We start from the raw sequence: 21412 nt of genomic DNA on the forward strand, positions 1-21412 counted from the left end.
TTTACTGCCACCCAGGAGGAAGGCATCAGATTTGCTGTGCTCCACCAGATTGCCGGTGGGAGGTGTGGCACAGCTTCAAGGCGAGAGTTGCTGCTGCCCCGTGTTCACTCAACAGATGACAAGCCTCGTTGTCTTTGATTGCAGACTGCTGCAACATTCATGGACTCAGAGACATAGGCTATATTTTTTTGTGTGATTGTATGTTACTGATATCTTATACAGTATGTGCTTGCTATCTTATAGGTGCCTATTGTACCTTGTGCTGTGTGCAACTGTTGGTACTGTGTTTTGCTCCTTGACTCTAGAGTAATGCTGTCTCGTTTGGCTGTATTCATGGGTGTTCATGTATGGTTGAATGACAATAAACTTGAATACAATCAATCTATGTACAGTACCTATAAAAAGTATTCAACCCCACCCCCAAAAAAGTTTTCATGTTTTATTGTTTAACAACATTGAATCGCAGTGGATCTAATTTGGTATTTTTTGATATTGATCAACAGAAAAAGACTTCCATGTCAAAATAAAAGCAGATTTCTATGATGTGATCTAAATTAATTACAAATATAAAACACAAAATTATTGATGGCATAAGTATCACCCCTTTTAATATGTCATCACTGGTCCAGCCAATTGGTTTTAGGAGTCACATAACTGGTTAAATGGAGACCTGTTTTGGAGACCTGTGTGCAGTCCAGGTGTTTCAATTGATTGTAGTAAAAATACACCTGTTTCTGGAAAGTCCAACTGCTGGTGAGTCAGTATCCTGGCAAAAAATACACCATGAAGACAAAAGAGCACTCCAAGCAACTCCGTGAAAAGGTTATTGAAAAGCACAAGTCAGAAGATGGATACAAGAAAATTTCCAAGTCACTGAATATCCCTTGGAGAACAGTTAAGTCAATCATCAAGAAATGGAAAGAATATGGCACAGCTGTAAACCCGACTGGAGCAGATATCCTCAAGAACTGAGTGACTGTGCAAGAAGGGGACAAGTGAGGGAGGCCACCAAGGGTCCTACGACAACTCTGGAGGAATTAAAAGCTTCAGTGGCTGAGATGGGAGAGAATGCACGTAGAACAACTGTTCTTTCTTTTTCAATCTTTTTATTAAATTTCATATATAAAAAAAAACAACACATAATAATGAATAGATTACAGATTCAATAAACGAGATTACATTAGTAATAGGATATTAATATCCTATTAAAACATCCATCAACAAAAGGTACATAAATCAATCAAGTCTATATAAATATATATGAAAAAAAAACAAAAATAATCATCAAAAAAAGAAAAAAAAATTGAGATTATATATGAGAAAAAATATATATTAAAAAAATACTAAACTATAACTAACATGGGCAATAATAGTACTTTATAAATATATGAAGGTGTCAAGAAAAGAACTCCGGAACTCCATACCTGAACAAGGATAAGTAGAGAAAAGGATCTGAAATAGGCCAAATTAATTCATATGAAAGTGTCGAATAAATGGTCCCCAGGTTTCTTCAAATTTAATTGAAGAATCAAAGATAGTGCTTCTGATTTTTTCCAAACTCAAATAAGAAATAGTTTGGGAGAACCACTGAAATATAGTAGGAGGATTTACTTCTTTCCAGTTTTGTAATATAGACCTTCTGGCCATTAATGTTACAAAGGCAATCATTCGTCTGATTGAAGGGGAAAGCTGATTGCCATCTTCATTTGGTATACCGAAAATTGCAGTAATAAAATGGGGTTGTAAATCGATATTCCATACTGAGGAAATGACATCAAAAATGTCCTTCCAATAGTTATGTAAAGTGGGACACGTCCAAAACATGTGAGTCAATGAAGCCACTTCTAAGTGACATCTGTCACATTGAGGATTAATATGCGAATAAAATCGGGCAAGCTTATCTTTAGACATATAAGCTCTATGTACAATTTTAAATTGTATTAAAGCATGTTTAGCACAAATAGAGGAGGAATTAACCATTTGTAAAATTTTTTCCCATTTATCTGTTGATATATTACATCGAAGTTCTTTTTCCCATTCTTGTCTAATTCTATCCGATATTTCTGGCTGTATCTTCATAATCATGTTATAAATACTAATCCCTTCTGACAAGGATTAAAAGTAAAAATCAAATCTGAAAAATCCGATGGAGTTGAATTAGGAAAAGATGGAAGAATTTTATGTAAGAAATTTCTAATTTGTAAGTATCTAAAAAAATTAGATTTAGGTAATTCAAATTTGTTGGATAGTTGATCAAAAGACATCAAATTACCTTCAAAAAAAAGATCACGAAAACATTTTATACCTTTCCTTTTCCATATACTAAAAGCTTGATCTGTCAATGAAGGTTTAAAAAAAAATTACATAAAATAGGGCTGTCCAGAGCAAAGTTTTTCAGATTAAAAAATTTGCGAAATTGAAACCAAATTCGTAGTGTATGTTTAACAACAGGGTTAGATATCTGTTTATTGAATTTGGCTAAATCAATAGGAAGAAAAGAACCAAGAACGGAAAATATAGAATATCCCTTAACCTCACTACATTCCAAATTTACCCACTGTGGGCACACAGGTGAATCCAAATCTAGTTTCCAGTACATTAGATTACGAATATTATTCGCCCAATAATAAAATCTAAAGTTAGGTAAAGCTAGACCACCATCTTTTTTAGACTTTTGTAATTGCCTTTTGCTTAACCTAGGATTTTTATTTTGCCACACAAATGAGGAAATTTTTGAATCAATATTATCAAAAAAAGATTTAGGAATAAAAATTGGTAAAGCTTGGAATAAATATAAAAATTTCAGTAAAATCATCATTTTAATAGCATTAATCCGACCAACTAATGATAAAAATAAGGGAGACCATCTTGTAGTAAGTTGCTGAATTTGATGAAGCATAGGTAAAAAATTCAGTCCAAATAAATCTTTATATTTCTTGGTGATTTTTATACCTAAATAGATAAAGTTATCAGTAACAACTTTAAATGGCATCCTATCACTCAATAAAGTTTGCGCGTTTAAAGGGAATAACTCACTCTTATCTAAGTTTAACTTATAACCAGAAAAGCTACCAAATTGAGCCAACAAGGATAAAATAGCAGGAATAGACCTACTAGGATTAGAAATATATAACAACAAATCATCAGCATAAAGCGATAATTTGTATAACTTCTCATTACGGGTAATACCAAAAATATTAGGAGACTCACGAATAGCAATAGCTAAAGGTTCTAATGCAATATTAAATAATAAAGGACTTAAAGGACAACCTTGTCTCGTACCACGAGATAATTGAAAAAAAGAGGATCTATAATTATTTGTAAGAACAGAAGCAACAGGTTTATAATATATTAATTTAATCCATGATATAAAATTAGGACTAAAATTAAAGTTTCTCAATGCATTAAATAAATATGTCCATTCAACTCTATCAAAGGCTTTTTCAGCATCTAATGAGATAACACATTCTGGGGTTGTAGGTGATGAAGTATAAATTATGTTAATCAATTTTCTAATATTAAAAAAGGAATACCGATTCCTAATAAAACCAGTTTGATCTTCTGAAATAATCTGTGGTAATACCTCTTCTAATCTAATGGCTAAAATTTTTGTAAGAATCTTAGAGTCTACATTTAATAATGATATAGGGCGATAAGATGCACATAAAGTAGGATCTTTATCTTTTTTAAGAATTAGAGAGATAGTAGCTTCATAAAACGATTGAGGTAATCTCTTCTTAACAAACGCATCATTAAAGATTTCACATAGCCAAGGAGAAAGCAATAAAGAAAAAGTTTTAAAAAATTCTACAATAAAACCATCAGGACCAGGAGCTTTCCCTGAATTCATTGATGAGATAGCCTCTCTTATTTCATCCATAGAAATAGGAGCATCAAGCAAGCTACAATCTTCATCTATCAGTTTAGGAATATTCAAGTTATTAAAAAAATTATCCATCGTAAACCGGTCACCGTCAAATTCTGATTGATATAAAGATTTATAAAAATCTTGAAAAGTGTTATTGATTTCTTTATAATCAGTAGTTAAATTACCGTCTTGTTTACGAATTTTAATAATTTGTCGCTTAGTCGAAATAGCTTTTAATTGATTAGCTAACAATTTACCAGTTCGATCACTATGAATATAAAATTGAGCCCTAGTCTTAATTAATTGATTCTCAATTGAAGAAGATAATAATAAACTATGTTCCATTTGAAGCTCAACTCTCTTCTTATAAAGTTCTTTGGTAGGAGTAACGGAATAAATCTTATCAATTTCTTTAATTTTATCCACCAATAAAGCTATATCTGAATATCTTTGTTTTCTTTTACCAGCGGAATATGAAATAATTTGTCCACGAATAAAAGCCTTGAAAGAGTCCCAAAGTATTCCTTTGTCAATCTCTTCATTATAGTTTGTTGAAAAAAATAAGTCAATTTGTTGTTTTATGAAGGTAATAAATTCTGGATCTTGAAGCAAAGTAGCATTAAGTCTCCAAGATCTAGTATTGATAGAAGAGTCCGGAATCTTAATAGATAACTTCAAAGGCGCATGATCCGAAATAGCAATAGAATCGTATTTACAATCAATAACATCTGTTAATAAACGATGATCAATAAGGAAATAATCAATTCTAGAATAACTATGATATACATGTGAAAAAAATGAAAATTCTTTATCTTTAGGGTTCAAAAACCGCCATATTTCAGTAATTCCAGAATCAACCATAAAAGAATTAATAAGTAAAGCTGATCTATTCGGAAGAGTTCGAATAGGTTTAGATCTATCCATCGAAGGATTCAAACAACAATTAAAGTCTCCACCCATAATCAACATATATTCATTCAAATTAGGAAGAGAAGTAAATAAACGTTTAAAAAATTCAGGACAATCAAAGTTTGGAGCATAAATATTAACTAAAACAACTTTCCGATTAAAAAGTGAACCAGTTATCAACAAAAATCTACCCTGTGGATCAGAAATAATTTCATAATGTGTAAACAAAATTGAGGCGTCTATAAAAATAGACACACCCCTAATTTTAGCGGTACAATTTGAGTGAAATTGTTGCTCTTTCCAGAACCTAAAAAAACGTTGATTATCCTCCCTCCTAATATGGGTCTCCTGTGCAAAAATAATATTAGCGTTCAATCTATGGAATACTTTAAATATTTTTTTACGTTTAATCGGATGATTTAAACCATTAGTATTCCACGAGATAAAGTTAATAGATCTATCCATCATACCAATATTAATTGTGTGTATCATAAAAGGTTAAAAAGACACATAACCCATAAATCAGGAAGAAGGAAAATTGATTCAGGAGCAACCGGAGATCCTGACACCTCAACAATATTAACAATTTAAAGTCAGCCCATAAACTAAAAGCAAAAAAATAAAAAGCAAAAGCATGAAAAAAGATCCCTCCCCCCTCCCCCCACCCTTTGAAAGAAAGCCAAGCGGCAGGCGCATAATCTAATACTAATATTACCCCCATTTCAAGATGGCAGCTCCATAAGAAAATTTTTTAAGAAAAAACTATATAACACCCTAATTAAAATATAGAGTTGCAAAAAAAAAAAAATATATATATATATATATACCTACATATATATACATACACATACACACACATATCAGACAAGTCAAAAAAAAAACTAAAATAGTAAAACCAGAAAAATCATTAATAATAAAAAAAATGACCATTAAAGTTTAAAAATGTGATACACCTTTAAAAAAGAAATTCCATATTCAGATACAAAGATGACGTTTCACAAGCCAAGACTTATGGGAAGAAGAAACGACATTTTGAGAAAGCCATATTACAAAATATGAATATAAATTCAGCAATCTAATAAGAAAATTTAGTAAAAAAAAGTTATCAAAATAGAATTTTTTTTTAAAAAAAAGGATTTAATAGACACTACAACATATATAAAAGAAAAGACTAAAAAAAAGAATTCAAAACCTTTGTTCCATTTCTAAATACAGGCAAGCAAATAAACGCTTATAAAAAGTAGACTTATGGGAAGAAGAAACGACATTTTGAAAAAATAATTCATTATTACAAAATACAAACGTGTATAAAGAAGGATATTATAAAAATTAAAACAGCATCTATAAGCAATAATAATAGTAGTAAAAAAAAAGACCCAGACCCATAGTTCAAAATAAAAAGTTATAACCCAACTTCCAGGGTTAAAACTTAAAATGAAATGGCATCCTCTCTCCAAAAAAAAAATCTTCAATGTAACTCATAGTTCAAGTTGCACTAGAGGATCGATATTCTTCAACAAATTTCTTCGCTTCTTCAGGAGTGTTAAAAAAGTGTAGACTGTTGTCGGGCAGCACCATTCTAAGCTTCGCTGGATACATTAAAGCTTGTTTAAATCCAATCGAATGAATCTCTGCCATCACTGGTTTAAAAGCGATCCTGGCTTTCATTACTTCATACGAATAGTCCTCAACAATTCGAAATGAGTAATTTTTGAAGGAGATCATACCTTTTTTACGAGCTAACCGAATTAGAAGCTCTTTCTCACGAGGATAATGAAGGCGAACAATCACCGCTCGTGGTTTATCAGACACAGACGAAAGCCTCGCAACTCTGTGAGCGCGGTCGATAACAGGTTCATTTTTCAAACCTTCACCACTGAAAATTTCCCACAGTAATTTAGAGAAAAATTCAGTTAAATCACCGGACTCAACTTTTTCGGGAATTCCGATGATGCGCAAATTTTGTCTGCGAGAACGATTTTCAAGATCAGTAATTTTAAACTTATACTGATCTAAAGTTTTAGCAGTCGACTCTATCTTCTTCTCTAACACTTCAATTGTACGTGCTTTTTCACAAATTGATTGTTCAAGAGTCGTGATCTTATTTCCAAGCTGCTGAACCACTAACGCCTGCGACTGAAACTTAGTTTCAAGCGATTTAACAACTCCTTCAAAATCGGATATTTTCGTAGTAATCCTCCTTTCCAAACTTAACAGTTTACTGTCCAATTTACCTTCTAGTCTGCCTTCCAGACCCGCAAATTTAGCATCCAGTTTATTGTCCAATTTACCTTCCATACCCGCAAATTTAACATCCAGTTTAATGTCCAAAAGATCAGAAATTGCGTCGATGGATACAGGATCCTTAGCCGATTTCTTACTTGTAGCCATTTTAGGTTTGACAAGATTAGATCAACTATTATTTTAAGAAAAAAGGGTCAATCAAAGGTAGCAACTCATATGATTAAGTTCGAAAAGATCTAATTAAAGGGTGATTATAGTTAAAAAAATAAAGAGCACCTAAAAGGCAGATGCTTACGCCGCCATCTTGAAACTCCACCCCCACGTAGAACAACTGTTGCCCGGGTGCTTCACCAATTGCCACTTTATGGAAGCACGGCAAAGGAAAAGCCACTGTTGGGAAAAAAAACGCATGGAATCTCGGCTAGAGCTTGTCAGAAGGCATGTGGGAGACTCTGAAGCCAGCTTGAAGAAGGTTCTATGGTCTGATGAAACCAAATTGAGCTTTTTGGCCATCAGACTAAACACAATGTTTGGTGTGAGCCAAACACCACACATCATCAAAAACACACAATCCCTACCGTGAAGCATGGTGGTGGCTGCATCGTGCTGTGGGGATGGTTCACTGCAGCAGGCCCTGGAAGGCTTGTGAAGGTAGAAGGTAAAATGAATGCAGCAAAATATGGGGAATCCTGGAGGAAAACCCGATCGAGTCTGTAAGAGAACTGCGACTTGGGAGAAGATTTATTTTCCAGCAAGACAGTGATCCCAAACATAAAACCAAAACTACACAGGAATGGCTTAAAAACAACTAAGTTAATGTCTTGGTGTGGCCAAATCTGAGTCCAGACCTCAATCCAATTGAGAATTTGGGCTGGACTTGAAAAAGGCTGTTCACTCTAAAAAAGGCACAAATGCCACCCAGCTGGAAGGAAGCGATAATCTCAGCTAAACCGAAAGAAGGCAAGGATAAGATGGAATGTGGGTCATTTAGAACAATATCCATTCCGAATGTAGATTATAGATTAGTTACCTCCATCATGGCCAAACGATTAGAAGAGTTTCTACCCATACTGATGTACGTGTGTGAAGGTCTCCGTTAGTCTCAATGGACCATGGATTTGCGCCTTGGAAAGTATCCAGGGCGCAAGCCTGGGCAAGGTTTTTTTAATGGAAGACCGGCAGTTGCCCAAGCTGCAAGTCTCCTCTCTCCACACCACCGATGTTATCCAAGGGAAGGGCATTAGAACCCATACTGATACATAACGATCAGACAGGTTTTATACAACAACACCAAACACAAGACAATATACGAAGGACACTTCACATTATGGATCATATACAAAAAAAATAAAATCGAAGCAATAGTGATAAGTGTGGACACTGAAAAGGCATTTGATTTGGTTAATTGGAATTTTCTTTACAGAGTTTTACATAGATTTGGTTTCCATGACACAATTATTAAAACTATACAGGCACTATATGACAACCCTACTGCTAGGATTAAAATCAATGGATATTTATCAAATAGTCTTACCCTAGAAAGGGGCACAAGGCAGGGTTGTGCATGGTCACTGCTACTCTTTGCATTATAACTGGAACCATTAGCTCAATACATCAGACAAAATGAAGCTATCAGGGGAATTACTATTAAAGGGACAGAGCATAAATTGGTTTGTTAAGCGGATGACATTTTGATCTATCTAGGGCAACCAACATACTCTTTACCTAAATTGATGCAATCCTTTGAACAATATGGTCAATTATCAGGATACAAGATCAACATAGATAAAACCCAATTACTTTCATATAACTATAGCCCACCAAGAGAAATTGAAAGTAGATATCCCTGGGCATGGCAAACAGTCTTTTAAATATTTGGGCATCATTATGCCAAAAGATTTGGCAAGATTATCAGAATGCAATTATCAGCCTATATATTAAAAGTTAAGGAAGATATAACAAGATGGAACCCAATTCCTTTTTTTAGTTTCAGTTCAAGGATTGAATCTATTAAAATGAATATACTGCCAGACTCTTTCAAACCCTACCAATAGAGATTAATCAAAATCAATTCAATGAATGGAACAAGATGTTATCAAGGTACATTTGGCAAGGTAAAAGGCTTAGAGTTCATCTCAAAACTTTGCAATTAGCCAAGGAAGAGGGGGGACGAGGCCTACCTGCTCTTAGAGATTATTATTTTGCAGCACTGTTGAGCTGTGATATGTTGGTGCAACCCATCATATGACACTCAATGGTAAAACATTGAGGAGCGGGTACTTCCCATCCCCATACAGGCAATTCTGGCTGATATAACCGACAGAGGTACATAAATACTATTGATAACCCAGGGGTGAAATGGACTTTTAAAATATGGAAAACTGTTATAAAAAATATAATCTAGAGGGAGATATTGCAATTCTTAAATGGTGTGCATATGACTCTGATTTTACACCGAATAAACTGGATACTAGATTTAAGGACTGGACAGCTAAAGGAATAACAGTTCTTTGCAACATAATGAAAGAAGGAACACTGTTCAGTTTTGAAATGCTTAAAGAGAAACACTTACTAGAAAAACAAGACTTTTATCGGTATTTACTAATGCAACAATATGTTAAAAGGACGGTTAAAAATGTAACCAAGTCAAGTACATGTTTGATAGAGCTATTTAGAAAAGCATTTAATTCAGATAACGGTAGTAGAAACATTTCAAGCATGTATAAGGGTTTGTCAAATCTTAAAACACATTCGACTTCATACATTAAAACAAAATGGGAGAAGGAAGGAGAGATTATTATATCTGAGGAAGAACGGACAATAATATGGAGGTATCAATGGAAGTGTACCAGTTCACAGAAATGGAGGGAGTTTGGGTGGAAAAATTTGGTAAGATATTTTATTACACCCTCTCCGAAATCTCATTGTGTTAGTAACCTCCCTGTTTGCTGGAGAAATTCTGGAAATCAACATGCAAATCATTATCATTTTTTTTGGAACTGCCCTGTTATCAAAGACTATTGGAGGGGGATACACAATGCCCTACAAGACATCTTTAAATGTGAAATACCCTTAGAGAGTAAGACCATATATTTTGGATATATACCTCAAGAATGGTTGAAAAGAGATAAATATTTAATGAATATACTGTTAGTGGCTGGTAAAAAGACTCTTACTAGAAAATGGTTATCACAGAAGAGCCCAACCTTAAATGTATGGATGGAAATTACAATGGACATTTACAAAATGGAGAAGATAACAGCATCTGTTAATCATAAGCTGGAACAATTTGATTCATACTGGGAAAAATGGTTTAACTACATAACACCTCATAGGCCTGATTTTATCCTCACAAATCAATGAATCTGTTGTTAAAAAAAAGATCACTCCCTACTTGTACTTAGCTCTTTCCTTTCACTTGATCTTTCTTTCCTCTCTTCTCTATAAGTATATATCTCAGATAAATATTATGTGGATATTTGTGACATATATAGACTATATGATATATATGTACAATATCTGAAATACATCTTATGGAAATGTTTGTTTGATGATGAACTTCAATAAAAAATAGATTACAAAAAAAAAAGAAAAGGGCTGGTCATTCACAACCCCATGCAATCTGGCAGAGCTTGAGCAGTTTTGTAAAGAAGAATGGGGAAAAACTGCAGTGTCCAGATGTGCAAAGCTGATGAAGACCTATCCACACAGACTCAAGGCTGTAAATGCTGACAAAGGTGCATCTACTAAAGGGGTAAGAAATCATGCAATCAATTATTTTGAGGTTAATAACTGTAATCGTAATTTGTAAAAATCTTTTTCCACTTTGACACAAAGGAGTATTTTCTGTTGATCAGTATCAAAAACAGCCAAATTAAATCCACTGTGATCCATGTTGTAAAATAAACCATGAAAGCCTCCAATTGGGGGTTGAATACTTTTAGGGGGCACTGTATGTAAACTATCTTAAGTATTTGTATTTAATGTGCTTTTTAAATTACTCTGTTCTTTATCTTACTGTGTTTTCTTGCACTGCATTGGATTCGAAGTAACAATTATATTTTTCTTCTTACATCTATGTGCAGGAAATGACATAAGACATTCTCAAATGTGAGTATATACTTTATAACTGCGCAGTTTATCCCACTGTAGAAAAAAGCAGCGTATACAACATTAAGTGAAAATAATCTTTTCTCTGAGTAATGGATGTACATTTTTTGTTAAAGAATAAACACAATCTTATTGGCTGCACAAATCTCACATGACTTTCAAAATGAAATAACCTTAATTTAAAATGTTTTGCACACACTGTATGTTTCCTTTTGCACTAATATTATGAATTAAATAAGCATCAACTAAAATTTTAAAGTTGACAAAATCAATAACTTTCAAAAAGTTATTACATCTATTATTTATATATGGGATAGCAAAAAAGTGATTGAAAGTTAATCCAAGCCTGAGTTAGGTGCCTGATGATAATATTTTCTTTGATATTATAATAGAAACTGCTTTCTTTCCAACTGCCTTCTAGTTTAGCTTTTATGCCTTGTGAATCACACAGCTGAATTATTCCATAATGCCCTTTCTTAAAACGTTACCTGTTTTGTCTTTGTGAATCATTGTGCTCCTCAAGTTGTGGGATATCAGTGATGCAGGAAAGAACATTTTGAAATGCAGAATTTATTTTATTTGGAGATACAACACAGAACAGGCCCTTCCAGCCCAACACCCAGCAACCCATCTACTTAACACGAGCCTAATCACAGACAATTTACAATGACCAATTAACCTACTAACTGGCACATCTTTGGAATGTGGGAGGAAACCCTTGCACACACAGGAATTATCTTTCTACTCTCTACTGGAGTTCAAAGCTAACATCTGTCATTTAAATTTTGAAACTATCAGATGATCATAAGTCTACATGTGACTCACGAATGTCCTTTAGCAAAGGAAAGGTGTAGTTCCCTACACATTTTGTGGCTCCAGACCCATTAAAATTGCCCTCTGAAGTTCAACAGTAAACCAATCATGGAAAGTAGAATTAAAATGTTTGGCCAGAAAAAGCAGGATCTCCCAGTGGCCACCCATTTCAGCTCTGGTTGGAGGCTCCCTAGATGGAACATGAGACCATGAGACATAGGAGAAGAGCTAGGCCATTTGGCCCATCGAGTCTCCTCCTCTGTTTGATCCATTTTCCCTCTTCAGCCCCGTTCTCCTTCCCTCTCCCTCTCCAAGGTCAACATGTACTTTCTGAAATAAGAGGCCCATAACTATTCACAATACTCATGAGGCCTCATCAGTGCTTTACAAAGCCTCAACATTGCATCCATACTTTTAAATTTTAGGAGTCCTCCTGCTATATTCTCAGAAGGTTAATTGAAGGGTTGAGTCTGTGGTAAAGAAGGCAAATGCAATGCAAGAAAGGACTAACCCCAAGATGGGAAGCCACTGGAAGGGGCTGGGAGACATGCTGGTCCGTATCTCCTATGTGGTATAGTAGATGCGGTAGACAGCTGTGCTGCACCAGGAGCGGCTGGCACTGTTTTGGCCACCAAAGATCCAGTGGGGCTGAAGGAAGGAAGTGACCTCACCAAACAGTGCCTCCCCTGGGGGTGGGGGGCCTACAGATACCTCCCTGTAACCCAGGCAGGTGTGTCAACCACCACCAGGACTCTTGGACTTTGTTGAAGACTCTGGGGTTGCCAGGGATGGCTCGTCCTTTTAGGTGGGGGCAAGGTGCTGCTCCGGGGGGAGGGAGTGGGGGGGACGAGGGGGTGTCAGGGATGGCTCGTCCCTTTAGGTGGGGGCAATGGGCTGCTCTGGGGGGGGAGGGAGTGGGGGGGACTCTGGGGTTGCCAGGGATGGCTCGTCCCTTTAGGTGGGGGCAGTGTGCTGCTCCGGGGGGAGGGAGTGGGGGGGACGAGGGGGTGTCAGGGATGGCTCGTCCCTTTAGGTGGGGGCAATGGGCTGCTCTGGGGGGGGAGGGAGTGGGGGGGACTCTGGGGTTGCCAGGGATGGCTCGTCCCTTTAGGTGGGGGCAATGTGCTGCTCCGGGGGGAGGGAGTGGGGGGGACGAGGAGGTGCCAGGGATGGCTCGTCCCTTTAGGTGGGGGCAATGTGCTGCTCCGGGGGGAGAGGGAGTGGGGGGGACTCTGGGGTTGCCAGGGATGGCTCGTCCCTTTAGGTGGGGGCAATGTGCTGCTCCGGGGGGAGGGAGTGGGGGGGACGAGGGGGTGCCAGGGATGGCTCATCCCTTTAGGTGGGGGCAATGTGCTGCTCCGGGGGGAGAGGGAGTGGGGGGGACTCTGGGGTTGCCAGGGATGGCTCGTCCCTTTAGGTGGGGGCAGTGTGCTGCTCCTGGGGGAGGGAGTGGGGGGTACTGGGGTTGCCAGGGATGGCTCGTCCCTTTAGGTGGGGGCAGTGTGCTGCTCCGGGGGGAGAGGGAGTGGGGGGGACAAGGGGGTTGCCAGGGATGGCTCGTCCCTTTAGGTGGGGGCAATGTGCTGCTCCGGGGGGAGAGGGAGTGGGGGGGACAAGGGGGTTGCCAGGGATGGCTCGTCCCTTTAGGTGGGGACAGTGTGCTACTCCGGGGGGAGAGGGAGTGGGGGGGACGAGGGGGTTGCCAGGGATGGCTCGTCCCTTTAGGTGGGGGCAGTGTGCTACTCCGGGGGGAGAGGGAGTGGGGGGGACGCTGGGGTTGCCAGGGATGGCTCGTCCCTTTAGGTGGGGGCAATGTGCTGCTCCGGGGGGAGAGGGAGTGGGGGGGACGAGGGGGTTGCCAGGGATGGCTCGTCCCTTTAGGTGGGGGCAGTGTGCTGCTCCGGGGGGAGGGAGTGGGGGGGACGAGGGGGTGCCAGGGATGGCTCGTCCCTTTAGGTGGGGGCAAGGTGCTGCTCCGGGGAGAGACGGAGTGGGGGGGGGACGAGGGGGTGCCAGGGATGGCTCGTCCCTTTAGGTGGGGGCAAGGTGCTGCTCTGGGGGGAGGGAGTGGGGGGGACGAGGGGGTTGCCAGGGATGGCTCGTCCCTTTAGGTGGGGGCAGTGGGCTGCTCCGGGGGGAGGGAGTGGGGGGGACGAGGGGGTTGCCAGGGATGGCTCGTCCCTTTAGGTGGGGGCAGTGTGCTGCTCCGGGGGGAGGGAGTGGGGGGTACTGGGGTTGCCAGGGATGGCTCGTCCCTTTAGGTGGGGGCAATGTGCTACTCCGGGGGGAGGGAGTGGGGGGGACGAGGGGGTGCCAGGGATGGCTCGTCCCTTTAGGTGGGGGCAATGGGCTGCTCCGGGGGGGGAGGGAGTGGGGGGGACTCTGGGGTTGCCAGGGATGGCTCGTCCCTTTAGGTGGGGGCAATGTGCTGCTCCGGGGGGAGGGAGTGGGGGGGACGAGGAGGTGCCAGGGATGGCTCGTCCCTTTAGGTGGGGGCAATGTGCTGCTCCGGGGGGAGGGAGTGGGGGGGACGAGGGGGTGCCAGGGATGGCTCATCCCTTTAGGTGGGGGCAGTGTGCTGCTCCGGGGGGAGGGAGTGGGGGGGACTCTGGGGTTGCCAGGGATGGCTCGTCCCTTTAGGTGGGGACAGTGTGCTACTCCGGGGGGAGAGGGAGTGGGGGGGACAAGGGGGTTGCCAGGGTTGGCTCGTCCCTTTAGGTGGGGGCAGTGTGCTGCTCCGGGGGGAGAGGGAGTGGGGGGGACAAGGGGGTTGCCAGGGATGGCTCGTCCCTTTAGGTGGGGACAGTGTGCTACTCCGGGGGGAGAGGGAGTGGGGGGGACGAGGAGGTGCCAGGGATGGCTCGTCCCTTTAGGTGGGGGCAGTGTGCTGCTCCGGGGGGAGGGAGTGGGGGGGACAAGGGGGTTGCCAGGGATGGCTCGTCCCTTTAGGTGGGGGCAGTGTGCTGCTCCGGGGGGAGGGAGTGGGGGGGACGAGGGGGTGCCAGGGATGGCTCGTCCCTTTAGGTGGGGGCAATGTGCTGCTCCGGGGGGAGAGGGAGTGGGGGGGACGAGGGGGTTGCCAGGGATGGCTCGTCCCTTTAGGTGGGGGCAGTGTGCTGCTCCGGGGGGAGACGGAGTGGGGGGGACAAGGGGGTTGCCAGGGATGGCTCGTCCCTTTAGGTGGGGGCAGTGTGCTGCTCCGGGGGGAGGGAGTGGGGGGGACAAGGGGGTTGCCAGGGATGGCTCATCCCTTTAGGTGGGGGCAGTGTGCTGCTCCGGGGGGAGGGAGTGGGGGGGACTGGGGTTGCCAGGGATGGCTCGTCCCTTTAGGTGGGGGCAGTGTGCTGCTCCGGGGGGAGGGAGTGGGGGGGACTCTGGGGTTGCCAGGGATGGTTAGTCCCTTTAGGTGGGGGCAATGTGCTGCTCCGGGGGGAGAGGGAATGGGGGGGACGAGGGGGTTGCCAGGGATGGCTCGTCCCTTTAGGTGGGGGCAGTGGGCTGATCTGGGGGGAGAGGGAGTGGGGGGGACTCCAGGGTTGGCCGACAGCTCAACCCTGCATCCTGGCGGCCAGTGTTATTTACTGTTCTTGTTTAAAATGTGTTTGTGGGATCATGGTGACCTGTTCAAATTCGCTTGTTGTCACATTTTAGCTTGGATTATATAGTTATTTGCTTGTGTGTTTATGGGTCACCCTGACTGTAACCAAAGTGTGTGATAATCATCTCCCCTGTCTGTATGAGACTGGGTGGTTCTCTCCCAGGGTCATAGAGCCTTGTCTCTTTCTGTGCTTATCACTATAAAAACAGTTGTTGAGTTAAATGAGCTTTGTCATTTGTCATCATGGTCTAAATTTTTGCCAAAATTTTATGATTACTGCCTCTGAATCCTTTACTTTAAACTCTTTAATTAAATCCAGTTACACAACACCAATCCAGAATAACTGATTCCCTAATGGGCTCGGCCATGAGCTGCCCTACAAAGCAGTTTACAAATGTTCTCTCTTGAGATCCAGCACTAACCTGATTTTCCCAATCTTTCTATGTACTGAAATCCCCCATGACAATCCTAACATTGGCCTTTTCACATGCCTTTTCAATCTCCGATTGTAATTTGTATCCCACATCCAGGCTACTGTTCAGAGGCCTATACAGTATATAACTCCCAGTATATAACTTTTTCAGTTTTTTAACTCTGCCCACAACAATTTGACACCTTTGGATCCTATGTCACCTCTTCTAAGGATTCGGTTTAATTTTTTTACCAACAGAGCCACCTCACCCCCACCTTTCCTTTCAGTACAATGCATAACATTGGATGTTAAGCTCCCAACCAAAATCTTCCTTCAGCCACGACTCAGTGATGCCCACAATGTCATCCCTGCCAATCTCTAACTGCGCCACGAGTTCATCCACCTTATTCTGTAAACTGTGTGCATTCAAATATAACACCTTCAGTCCTGTGCTCATCACCCTTTTCGATTTTGTCCCCATTACACTGCAACTTTGTCTGGGCACCTGCCTGTCTGTCCTCACAGTCTCACTGCACATTTCCTCTGTTTGAATACCAAACCGCCCCTTCCTCAGCCCTGACACTCTGGTTCCTGTAAAACAACTCCAGCAAACCTGCCTGCAAGGATCCTTTCCCCTGAAGCTCAGCTTGTACAGCTCATACCTTCTCCCACAGAGATTCCAATGATCCGGAAATCTGAACTCCTCCCCCCTGCACCTGTTGCTCAGCCACACATTCCTCTGCCAGATCATCCCACACTGGTGTGTGGAGGTCTTGTTTTCAGCTTTCAGCTTTTTTCCTCCCTTGATGAAGAATTTTCTCTGAAGGGCCTCCTCTCCTTTCCTAACTCTGTCACTTAGATTACCGTGGATCCAGTCCAAGACCCTGGCATCAGGATGGCAACATACAATATGGGTGTCTCTATTACGTCCACAGAATAACCATATATAACCATATAACAATCACAGCACGGAAACAGGCCATCTTGGCCCTCCTAGTCCGTGCCGAACCCTTAATCTCACCTAGTCCCACCTACCCGCACTCAGCCCATAACCCTCCACTCCTTTCCTGTCCATATATCTATCCAATTTTACCTTAAATGACACAACTGAACTGGCCTCTACTACTTCTACAGGAAGCTCATTCCACACAGCTATCACTCTTTGAGTAAAGAAATACCCCCTCGTGTTTCCCTTAAACTTCTGCCCCCTAACTCTCAAATCATGTCCTCTAGTTTGAATCTCCCCTACTCTCAATGGAAACAGCCTGTTCACGTCAACTCTATCTATCCCTCTCAAAATTTTAAATACCTCGATCAAATCCCCCCTCAACCTTCTACGCTCCAATGAATAAAGACCTAACTTGTTCAACCTTTCTCTGTAACTTAATTGCTGAAACCCAGGTAACATCCTAGTAAATCGTCTCTGCACTCTCTCTAATTTATTGATATCTTTCCTATAATTCGGTGACCAGAACTGCACACAATATTCCAAATTTGGCCTTACCAATGCCCTGTACAATTTTAACATTACATCCCAACTTCTGTACTCAATGCTTTGATTTATAAAGGCCAGCGTTCCAAAAGCCCTCTTCACCACCCTATCTACATGAGACTCCACTTTCAGGGAACTATGCACAGTTATTCCTAGATCTCTCTGTTCCTCTGCATTCCTCAATGCCCTACCATTTACTCTGTATGTTCTATTTGGATTTATCCTGCCAAAATGTAGAACCTCACACTTCTCAGCATTAAACTCCATCTGCCAACGTACAGCCCATTCTTCTAACCGGCATAAATCTCCCTGCAAGCTTTGAAAATCCACCTCATTATCCACAACACCTCCTACCTTAGTATCATCGGCATACTTACTAATCCAATTTACCACCCCATCATCCAGATCATTTATGTATATTACAAACAACATTGGGCCCAAAACAGATCCCTGAGGCACCCCGCTAGTCACCGGCCTCCATCCCGATAAACAATTATCCACCACTACTCTCTGGCATCTCCCATCTAGCCACTGTTGAATCCATTTTATTACTCCAGCATTAATACCTAACGACTGAACCTTCTTAACTAACCTTCCATGTGGAACTTTGTCAAAGGCTTTGCTGAAGTCCATATAGACTACATCCACTGCCTTACCCTCGTCAACATTCCTCGTAACTTCTTCAAAAAATTCAATAAGGTTTGTCAAACATGACCTTCCATGCACAAATCCATGCTGGCTACTTCTAATCAGATCCCGTCTATCCAGATAATTATAAATACTATCTCTAAGAATACTTTCATTAATTTACCCACCACTGATGTCAAACTGACAGGTCTATAATTGCTCGGCTTCCTTCTAGAACCCTTTTTAAACAATGGAACCACAATCTTGCATCTAGTCCTCTAACTAGAGAATCCCCGTCACTACTGCGGCATTCTTCCCCTCCCTTACCTTCTGGTTCCTGTATCAGCCCAAGGTCAGTTCCTTTTCCTTAGTACGTTCCCTGAGGAGCGTAGTGTAACTACGTGGTGTAACCCGGTGTATCTGGGAGGTTGGAGATCTCTCAGAGTCCTCACATCTCACACGAAGGACACAACGCAGCACCTGGAGCCATTCTCACTGCTCCAACCATGCACTAATAGATGACGAATGAAGAAACCTACCAGATATCGACCTCGCTCAAGCCCATCCTCACCGAAGCCCGATGATCCAAAGCCTCCCCAGTCTAACACTGGTCCACTCCACTTGTTGATGCCTTGTTTTTATTTGCTCTTGCTAATGAATTGCGATTTGATTGGGCCACGAGAAACTACTGAAAGCACCTTTTTACATCTCTCTCACGGACCTGTGAATTGCCTCCTCAGTCACTCCCAATTTGATTGGGGCTCTGGTAAAACAGATGGGAAAAAATGAACGTATCCTCATCACGGCAGAAGAGGCGGCGACGGGCCAACATGTTGGAACGTGAATGGGGGTAGGGATTGAAGTCTGACCACCGGGAGATTCCACTTTTTGCAGATGGAGCAGAGAAAAACAACAAAGCAGTGCCCCTTCAGCCTCAGGTCTCACTGACGTGGAAGAAACTACATCGGGAGCACCAGGCACAACAGACAACCCGGGCAGATTCACAGGTTGCCTCACCTGGAAGGACTGTTTGAACAGGGGTAAGGGAGGACATGAAGGGGCAGGGTTAGCACTTCTACCACTTGCAGAAATAAAGTGCCGGGAAAGAGATTAGTGGGGTAGCACAATCCCATTTTGAGCCTATTACCGGTCCACTATGAGGGGCAAAACTGTTTAAAATTGAGCTCTTTTCCAGAACATGAAGTGAACCAGTGTGTAAACAGAGTGCATGGAGAAACCTGACTGTCTGTCACTATGTCGTCCTTAGAAGTAATTTTAATATTAAAACCTTATTATTGTGGAATGCTTCTATTAGCTCTGCTAGAAACTGTAGGAAAGAAATATTTCAACATTTCACCTATCCTTTCATTATTACCAGTTTTGTGCATCTCTCTGTGATAATAATGAAAAAAAATCAGGAAGTTCCAGGAATGAATCAGTGTTGGGTTGAGGTGGTAGGAGATTAAATACTGATGGTTCGTTAATTTTTTTTAAGGACTGCGGTCTGGCAATGTCAGATATTTATGGACAATGTTATAACAGTCCACCACAAGTTATTCTGAACTGTATAAACACTTCATTGATCTTATTCTATTTCTTGATGAACCACACTCACAGAGCATTTTAAATATGCACAACCTTTACCCTGCATGAATCAGTACTATGGTTTCTGTTCCAAGTGGGAAGCCACACTCAAAGAATCAGAATCAGGTTTATTATCACCAGCATGTGTTGTGAAATTGGTTAACTTAGCAGCAGCAGTTCAATGCAATACATGATCTAGCAGAGAGAAAAAAATAATAACAATAAATAAGTAAAACATAATAATAAATAAACAAGTAAATCAATTACATATATTGAATAGATTATTAAAAATGTGCATAAACAGAAACGCTGTATATTTTAAAAAACTGAGGTAGTGTCCAAAGCTTCAATGTCCATTTAGGAATCATATGGCAGAGGGGAAGAAGCTGTTCCTGAATCACTGAGTGTGCGCCTTCAAACTTCTGTACCTCCTACCTAATGGTAACAGTGAGAAAAGGGCATGTCCTGAACGCTGGAGGTCTTTAATAATGGACACTGCCTTTCTGAGACACCGCTCCCTAAAGATGTCCTGGGTACTTTGTAGGCTAGTGCCCAAGATGGAGCTGACTAGATTTACAACCTTCTGCAGCTTCTTTCGGTCCTGTGCAGTAGCCCCTCCATACCAGACAGTGATGCAGCCTGTCAGAATGCTCTCCACTGTACAATTATAAAAGTTTTTGAGTGTATTTGTTGACATGCCAAATCTCTTCAAACTCCTAACAAAGTATAGCCACTGTCTTGCCTTCTTTATAACTACATCGATATGTTGGGACCAGGTTAGATCCTCAGAGCTCTTGACACCCAGGAACTTGAAGCTGCTCACTCTCTCCACTTCTGATCCCTCTGAGGATTGGTATGTGTTCCTTCATCTTACCCTTCCTGAAGTCCACAATCAGCTCTTCCATCTTACTGACGTTGAGTGCCAGGTTGTTGCTGCGACACCACTCCACTAGTCGGCATATCTCACTCTATTATGCCCTCTTGTCACCACCTGAGGTTCTGCCACAATGGTTGTATCATCAGCAAATTTGTAGATGGTATTTGAGCTATGCCTAGCCACTCAGTCATGTGTATACAGACAGTAGAGCAGTGGGCTAAGCACACACCCCTGAGGTGCACCAGTTTTGATTGTCAGTGAAGAGGATATGTTATCACTAATCCACACAGACTGTGGTCTTCCGGTTAGGAAGTTGAGGATCCAATTACAGAAGGAGGAACAGAGGCCCAGGTTTTGCAACTTCTCAATCAGGATTGTGGGAATGATGGTATTAAATGCTGAGCTATAGTCGATGAACAGCATCCTGACATAGGTGTTTGTGCTGTCCAGGTGGTCTAAAGCTGTGTGAAAAGCCATTAAGATTGATTCTGCTGTTGACCTATTGTGGTGATAGGCAAATTGCAATGGGTCCAGGTCCTTGCTGAGGCTGGAGTTCAGTCTAGTCATGACCAACCTCTCAAAGCATTTCATCACTGTCGATGTGAGTGCTACTGGGTGATAGTCATTAAGGCAGCTCACATTATTCTTCTTAGGCACAGGTATAATTGTTGCCTTTTCGAAGCAAGTGGGAACTTCGGCCCCTAGCAGTGAGAGGTTGAAAATGTCCTTGAATACTCCCACCAGTTGGTTGGCACAAGTTTTCAGAGAAATGCTAATATCCTGCAATCACGAAGAAGGTAACTCCAGCAGCTCAACTGCAAGTTGAAGTTCAAGTTCAATGGTCGTTCAATCATACATTGAATACAGCCAGACAAGAT

The 21412-nt window shown here is 41.4% G+C and overlaps 1 protein-coding gene across 1 annotated transcript in view; it reads right to left on the minus strand.

Moving 5' to 3' along the window:
* The window catches only part of LOC132404146 (ice nucleation protein-like), a 58733-nt gene that overhangs the window by 3334 nt on the left and 33987 nt on the right, over window positions 1-21412 (minus strand). The window lies entirely within an intron of this gene.

This window comes from Hypanus sabinus, chromosome 2 (genome assembly GCF_030144855.1).
Source record: "Hypanus sabinus isolate sHypSab1 chromosome 2, sHypSab1.hap1, whole genome shotgun sequence".
NCBI lineage: Eukaryota > Metazoa > Chordata > Chondrichthyes > Myliobatiformes > Dasyatidae > Hypanus > Hypanus sabinus.